General features: G+C 56.3%; 2 non-coding genes across 2 annotated transcripts; both read left to right on the top strand.

Moving 5' to 3' along the window:
- The first annotated feature begins 2,381 nt into the window (after window positions 1–2,381).
- LOC150062963 (5S ribosomal RNA) lies at window positions 2,382–2,500 on the top strand. Its single transcript, XR_016535739.1, has one exon. It is a non-coding gene; the product is annotated as a 5S ribosomal RNA (ribosomal RNA).
- Window positions 2,501–5,011: 2,511 nt separating this feature from the next.
- LOC150062962 (5S ribosomal RNA) lies at window positions 5,012–5,130 on the top strand. The gene has a single exon (XR_016535671.1). It is a non-coding gene; the product is annotated as a 5S ribosomal RNA (ribosomal RNA).
- The last annotated feature ends 2,370 nt before the right edge of the window (window positions 5,131–7,500 follow it).

Here is a 7,500-nt window from a genome sequence, read left to right as displayed (position 1 = left end):
CTCACACCACACAGCCTGGCAGGCACGCAATGCTTTCCACCTAGGAAAAGCAGGAAAACCCAGGCCTGGGCCGGCCTGACGCCCAGCCTCACCGCTGACAGCTTGGCCTGAGACCACACCACATTCCTACACAGGACAGGACACTTCTTCTGGGCAGCACAAAGGCACCTGGCCTCCTCTTGCTCCTGCAATCCTGACCACATCCTCCCAACCACTCCTGAAAAGCAGCTCATGAACACAAGGCTAGGCTTGTGGCTCCAGGACTGAAAGGCCTGCCCGGCCAGCCGGAACTCACACCACCCTGGGTTAAGCCCTGCTACCCCAGATGGCTTGGTTGCGGGCTTGTAGGCTTCCTCCTGCCATGGGTTGAGTTTGCGTGGGCCGGGTAGATGGGCTCATGGGGAAAGTGGATGGAAGTGTACATGGATGCATGGATGCATGGGTAGACAGCTGGATGCATGGCTGACTGGATGGATGGCTGGATGGATGGCTGGATGGATGCCTAGGTGCATAGTGGGTGTATGGATGGATGCGGGCACGCATGCATGCATGCATGGATGGTGGATGCATGCGTGCATGGTTGGGTCGGTGGATGCATGCCTGGATCCACCCATGGATGCCGGGGTGGCTGGCCGTACAGCCTGATTCATGGATGGATGTTGATTGGATGGATGGTGGATGGATGGACGGAGCCACGCGTGGAAGGATGCATGGATGGATGGACTGAAAGATACATAGATAGATAGATAGATAGATAGATAGATAGATAGATAGATAGATTGATAGATACATAGATCGACCGATGGATGGATGGATGGATGGATGGATGGATGGATGGATGGATGGATGGATTGCTGGATGACTGGCTGGCTGGCTGGCTGGCTGGCTGACTGGCTGGCTGGCTGGCTGGCTGGCTGGATGGATGGATGGAGGGATGCTGAGACACTCTGCAGTGTGTACTGACAGTTTCAGCTGGCCTAGCACTGACTGGGAGGCTCTGAGTTCTCTTCCCCACAGTGGGCAAACAAGCAAACACTGGCTGCTTCTTTCCTCTTCTTCCTGCTAGAGACACATGTTGTCCTTTCGCGGGGTGCACTGCATAGACTTGGAAAGTAGCGGCAGTGTAGATGAGGAGGAACGAGGCCCGGGAAACGGGCGCCGGCAACGTTGCCAAGACAAATGCTCCCGGAATTCTGGAGTTCCTGGATTCCAAGCACAGAGCACCCTTTTCTTGCTTGGGTGGAGGGCTTCCACTCCAACCCGAGGCATGGGTGTGTGTTCCAGTGAGGCTTGGCCTTAGGTTGTTAGCCTTCTTGGGAGCCTGAGCACTAAGGATGAGGGGTTCCAGTGGGCTGAGACGTGAGGCCACGGTTCTGCTTCCACTTAGGCTTCCCATTCCTGGTAGGCTAAGCATAGCAACCTAAAGAGGCTGCATCAGAGGTGCCACTGAAGGCTCTCATGAGATGGGAGGCTTAGGGTGACACTGGGCTGGGGCTTTGGCTCCGGGTCAGGGTCAGAATGGGGCTCAAGTTTAGCGTCAGGAAGAGGTAGGGGACAGGTTGAAGGTGTGATTTCAGGCAGACATTGTGGCTTAGGGTGAGTCTTGGGAGAGGTTTGGGCTTAGGTGTGGGCTTGAAATCGGGTAGAGGCTTTAGGTGAGGCTTACTGGTGGGGCGAGGAGTGACACTCTCCTTAGGATCCATTTCTGGCTTCGGCTTCCATTTAGGATGAGGTTTAGGTCGAAGGTCCTTCTGAAACAGCACCAGCCAAGTGAATTCCACATTGCTCTGCAAACCCCACTCTTCTCCTCGCATCGTGGCCGGTGGCCAAGCAAGGTCGGGGAGGTAGAGGAGTGAGATCCAAATCTTGAAGAAGCAGCCAAACTCTCCCACATCCATGCAAAGATCACATCGGGCCCTTGGTAGTCGTGGCCTCTGAAGACAAGTGGTGAACCTTGCAAGTCACCTGGCCTTAAAGCTGCTCTTCAACGTGCAACCCTCATGCAGGCTAGAGGGTTACATGGAAGGTGAGCCTCTGGGAAAACAGTCCTGCGTCCTCTGCCTTCCCAAGAGACAGAGAGCAACAGAGACAGACAGACAGACAGACAGACAGACAGACAGAGGGAGAGAGGGTGAGAGGGAGAGAGAGAAAGCGAAAGAGGAGGAGAAAGGCAGCGGTGAGCGGCGGCGAGAGCAGCAGGCTGGGCGCAGAGGCTGTGCTGGGTGGGTTGGATCAGGTCCCCCAAGCAGCGGCAGCAGGTGCGTGTGAGGCCAGAGCGGCAGAGGCAGAGGCTGCAGAGGCTGGCAAGGGTGCAGCGGCGAGCGGAGGCTCCCCGCAGAGGCAGCGAGCAGCAGTTGGGGCTTTGGGAAGCAGTGTGAGGCGTCTACGGCCATACCACCCTGAACGCGCCTGATCTCGTCTGATCTCGGAAGCTAAGCAGGGTCGGGCCTGGTTAGTACTTGGATGGGAGACCGCCTGGGAATACCGGGTGCTGTAGGCTTTTGCCTCCGCTCCCCAGCCCACTAGGCTGCTTGCTGCCTCACAGCCACTGCCCAATACTTTTAGGCTCACTCACTGCCTCGCACCTCCACCTCAACCCAACATCACACCAGCCACAGGGGAAAAGACAGCTAGCTGTCTGGATGCACAACTCACACCACACAGCCTGGCAGGCACGCAATGCTTTCCACCTAGGAAAAGCAGGAAAACCCAGGCCTGGGCCGGCCTGACGCCCAGCCTCACCGCTGACAGCTTGGCCTGAGACCACACCACATTCCTACACAGGACAGGACACTTCTTCTGGGCAGCACAAAGGCACCTGGCCTCCTCTTGCTCCTGCAATCCTGACCACATCCTCCCAACCACTCCTGAAAAGCAGCTCATGAACACAAGGCTAGGCTTGTGGCTCCAGGACTGAAAGGCCTGCCCGGCCAGCCGGAACTCACACCACCCTGGGTTAAGCCCTGCTACCCCAGATGGCTTGGTTGCGGGCTTGGAGGCTTCCTCCTGCCATGGGTTGAGTTTGCGTGGGCCGGGTAGATGGGCTCATGGGGAAAGTGGATGGAAGTGTACATGGATGCATGGATGCATGGGTAGACAGCTGGATGCATGGCTGACTGGATGGATGGCTGGATGAATGGCTGGATGGATGCCTAGGTGCATAGTGGGTGTATGGATGGATGCGGGCACGCATGCATGCATGCATGGATGGTGGATGCATGCGTGCATGGTTGGGTCGGTGGATGCATGCCTGGATCCACCCATGGATGCCGGGGTGGCTGGCCGTACAGCCTGATTCATGGATGGATGTTGATTGGATGGATGGTGGATGGATGGACGGAGCCACGCGTGGAAGGATGCATGGATGGATGGACTGAAAGATACATAGATAGATAGATAGATAGATAGATAGATAGATAGATAGATAGATTGATAGATACATAGATCGACCGATGGATGGATGGATGGATGGATGGATGGATGGATGGATGGATGGATGGATTGCTGGATGACTGGCTGGCTGGCTGGCTGGCTGGCTGACTGGCTGGCTGGCTGGCTGGCTGGCTGGATGGATGGATGGAGGGATGCTGAGACACTCTGCAGTGTGTACTGACAGTTTCAGCTGGCCTAGCACTGACTGGGAGGCTCTGAGTTCTCTTCCCCACAGTGGGCAAACAAGCAAACACTGGCTGCTTCTTTCCTCTTCTTCCTGCTAGAGACACATGTTGTCCTTTCGCGGGGTGCACTGCATAGACTTGGAAAGTAGCGGCAGGGTAGATGAGGAGGAACGAGGCCCGGGAAACGGGCGCCGGCAACGTTGCCAAGACAAATGCTCCCGGAATTCTGGAGTTCCTGGATTCCAAGCACAGAGCACCCTTTTCTTGCTTGGGTGGAGGGCTTCCACTCCAACCCGAGGCATGGGTGTGTGTTCCAGTGAGGCTTGGCCTTAGGTTGTTAGCCTTCTTGGGAGCCTGAGCACTAAGGATGAGGGGTTCCAGTGGGCTGAGACGTGAGGCCACGGTTCTGCTTCCACTTAGGCTTCCCATTCCTGGTAGGCTAAGCATAGCAACCTAAAGAGGCTGCATCAGAGGTGCCACTGAAGGCTCTCATGAGATGGGAGGCTTAGGGTGACACTGGGCTGGGGCTTTGGCTCCGGGTCAGGGTCAGAATGGGGCTCAAGTTTAGCGTCAGGAAGAGGTAGGGGACAGGTTGAAGGTGTGATTTCAGGCAGACATTGTGGCTTAGGGTGAGTCTTGGGAGAGGTTTGGGCTTAGGTGTGGGCTTGAAATCGGGTAGAGGCTTTAGGTGAGGCTTACTGGTGGGGCGAGGAGTGACACTCTCCTTAGGATCCATTTCTGGCTTCGGCTTCCATTTAGGATGAGGTTTAGGTCGAAGGTCCTTCTGAAACAGCACCAGCCAAGTGAATTCCACATTGCTCTGCAAACCCCACTCTTCTCCTCGCATCGTGGCCGGTGGCCAAGCAAGGTCGGGGAGGTAGAGGAGTGAGATCCAAATCTTGAAGAAGCAGCCAAACTCTCCCACATCCATGCAAAGATCACATCGGGCCCTTGGTAGTCGTGGCCTCTGAAGACAAGTGGTGAACCTTGCAAGTCACCTGGCCTTAAAGCTGCTCTTCAACGTGCAACCCTCATGCAGGCTAGAGGGTTACATGGAAGGTGAGCCTCTGGGAAAACAGTCCTGCGTCCTCTGCCTTCCCAAGAGACAGAGAGCAACAGAGACAGACAGACAGAGGGAGAGAGGGTGAGAGGGAGAGAGAGAAAGCGAAAGAGGAGGAGAAAGGCAGCGGTGAGCGGCGGCGAGAGCAGCAGGCTGGGCGCAGAGGCTGTGCTGGGTGGGTTGGATCAGGTCCCCCAAGCAGCGGCAGCAGGTGCGTGTGAGGCCAGAGCGGCAGAGGCAGAGGCTGCAGAGGCTGGCAAGGGTGCAGCGGCGAGCGGAGGCTCCCCGCAGAGGCAGCGAGCAGCAGTTGGGGCTTTGGGAAGCAGTGTGAGGCGTCTACGGCCATACCACCCTGAACGCGCCCGATCTCGTCTGATCTCGGAAGCTAAGCAGGGTCGGGCCTGGTTAGTACTTGGATGGGAGACCGCCTGGGAATACCGGGTGCTGTAGGCTTTTGCCTCCGCTCCCCAGCCCACTAGGCTGCTTGCTGCCTCACAGCCACTGCCCAATACTTTTAGGCTCACTCACTGCCTCGCACCTCCACCTCAACCCAACATCACACCAGCCACAGGGGAAAAGACAGCTAGCTGTCTGGATGCACAACTCACACCACACAGCCTGGCAGGCACGCAATGCTTTCCACCTAGGAAAAGCAGGAAAACCCAGGCCTGGGCCGGCCTGACGCCCAGCCTCACCGCTGACAGCTTGGCCTGAGACCACACCACATTCCTACACAGGACAGGACACTTCTTCTGGGCAGCACAAAGGCACCTGGCCTCCTCTTGCTCCTGCAATCCTGACCACATCCTCCCAACCACTCCTGAAAAGCAGCTCATGAACACAAGGCTAGGCTTGTGGCTCCAGGACTGAAAGGCCTGCCCGGCCAGCCGGAACTCACACCACCCTGGGTTAAGCCCTGCTACCCCAGATGGCTTGGTTGCGGGCTTGGAGGCTTCCTCCTGCCATGGGTTGAGTTTGCGTGGGCCGGATAGATGGGCTCATGGGGAAAGTGGATGGAAGTGTACATGGATGCATGGATGCATGGGTAGACAGCTGGATGCATGGCTGACTGGATGGATGGCTGGATGGATGGCTGGATGGATGCCTAGGTGCATAGTGGGTGTATGGATGGATGCGGGCACGCATGCATGCATGCATGGATGGTGGATGCATGCGTGCATGGTTGGGTCGGTGGATGCATGCCTGGATCCACCCATGGATGCCGGGGTGGCTGGCCGTACAGCCTGATTCATGGATGGATGTTGATTGGATGGATGGTGGATGGATGGACGGAGCCACGCGTGGAAGGATGCATGGATGGATGGACTGAAAGATACATAGATAGATAGATAGATAGATAGATAGATAGATAGATAGATAGATAGATAGATTGATAGATAGATTGATAGATACATAGATCGACCGATGGATGGATGGATGGATGGATGGATGGATGGATGGATGGATGGATGGATTGCTGGATGGCTGGCTGGCTGGCTGGCTGGCTGGCTGGCTGGATGGATGGATGGATGGATGGATGGATGGAGGGATGCTGAGACACTCTGCAGTGTGTACTGACAGTTTCAGCTGGCCTAGCACTGACTGGGAGGCTCTGAGTTCTCTTCCCCACAGTGGGCAAACAAGCAAACACTGGCTGCTTCTTTCGTCTTCTTCCTGCTAGAGACACACGTTGTCCTTTCGCGGGGTGCACTGCATAGACTTGGAAAGTAGCGGCAGGGTAGATGAGGAGGAACGAGGCCCGGGAAACGGGCGCCGGCAACGTTGCCGAGACAAATGCTCCCGGAATTCTGGAGTTCCTGGATTCCAAGCACAGAGCACCCTTTTCTTGCTTGGGTGGAGGGCTTCCACTCCAACCCGAGGCATGGGTGTGTGTTCCAGTGAGGCTTGGCCTTAGGTTGTTAGCCTTCTTGGGAGCCTGAGCACTAAGGATGAGGGGTTCCAGTGGGCTGAGACGTGAGGCCACGGTTCTGCTTCCACTTAGGCTTCCCATTCCTGGTAGGCTAAGCATAGCAACCTAAAGAGGCTGCATCAGAGGTGCCACTGAAGGCTCTCATGAGATGGGAGGCTTAGGGTGACACTGGGCTGGGGCTTTGGCTCCGGGTCAGGGTCAGAATGGGGCTCAAGTTTAGCGTCAGGAAGAGGTAGGGGACAGGTTGAAGGTGTGATTTCAGGCAGACATTGTGGCTTAGGGTGAGTCTTGGGAGAGGTTTGGGCTTAGGTGTGGGCTTGAAATCGGGTAGAGGCTTTAGGTGAGGCTTACTGGTGGGGCGAGGAGTGACACTCTCCTTAGGATCCATTTCTGGCTTCGGCTTCCATTTAGGATGAGGTTTAGGTCGAAGGTCCTTCTGAAACAGCACCAGCCAAGTGAATTCCACATTGCTCTGCAAACCCCACTCTTCTCCTCGCATCGTGGCCGGTGGCCAAGCAAGGTCGGGGAGGTAGAGGAGTGAGATCCAAATCTTGAAGAAGCAGCCAAACTCTCCCACATCCATGCAAAGATCACATCGGGCCCTTGGTAGTCGTGGCCTCTGAAGACAAGTGGTGAACCTTGCAAGTCACCTGGCCTTAAAGCTGCTCTTCAACGTGCAACCCTCATGCAGGCTAGAGGGTTACATGGAAGGTGAGCCTCTGGGAAAACAGTCCTGCGTCCTCTGCCTTCCCAAGAGACAGAGAGCAACAGAGACAGACAGACAGACAGACAGACAGAGGGAGAGAGGGTGAGAGGGAGAGAGAGAAAGCGAAAGAGGAGGAGAAAGGCAGCGGTGAGCGGCGGCGAGAGCAGCAGGCTGGGCGCAGAGGCTG

This window comes from Megascapheus bottae, chromosome 5 (genome assembly GCF_031878675.1).
Source record: "Megascapheus bottae isolate mThoBot1 chromosome 5, mThoBot2.hap1, whole genome shotgun sequence".
Lineage (NCBI taxonomy): Eukaryota > Metazoa > Chordata > Mammalia > Rodentia > Geomyidae > Megascapheus > Megascapheus bottae.
The sequence above is the reverse complement of the archived record's forward strand: the minus strand, read 5'-3'. Positions and strand labels throughout refer to the sequence as shown.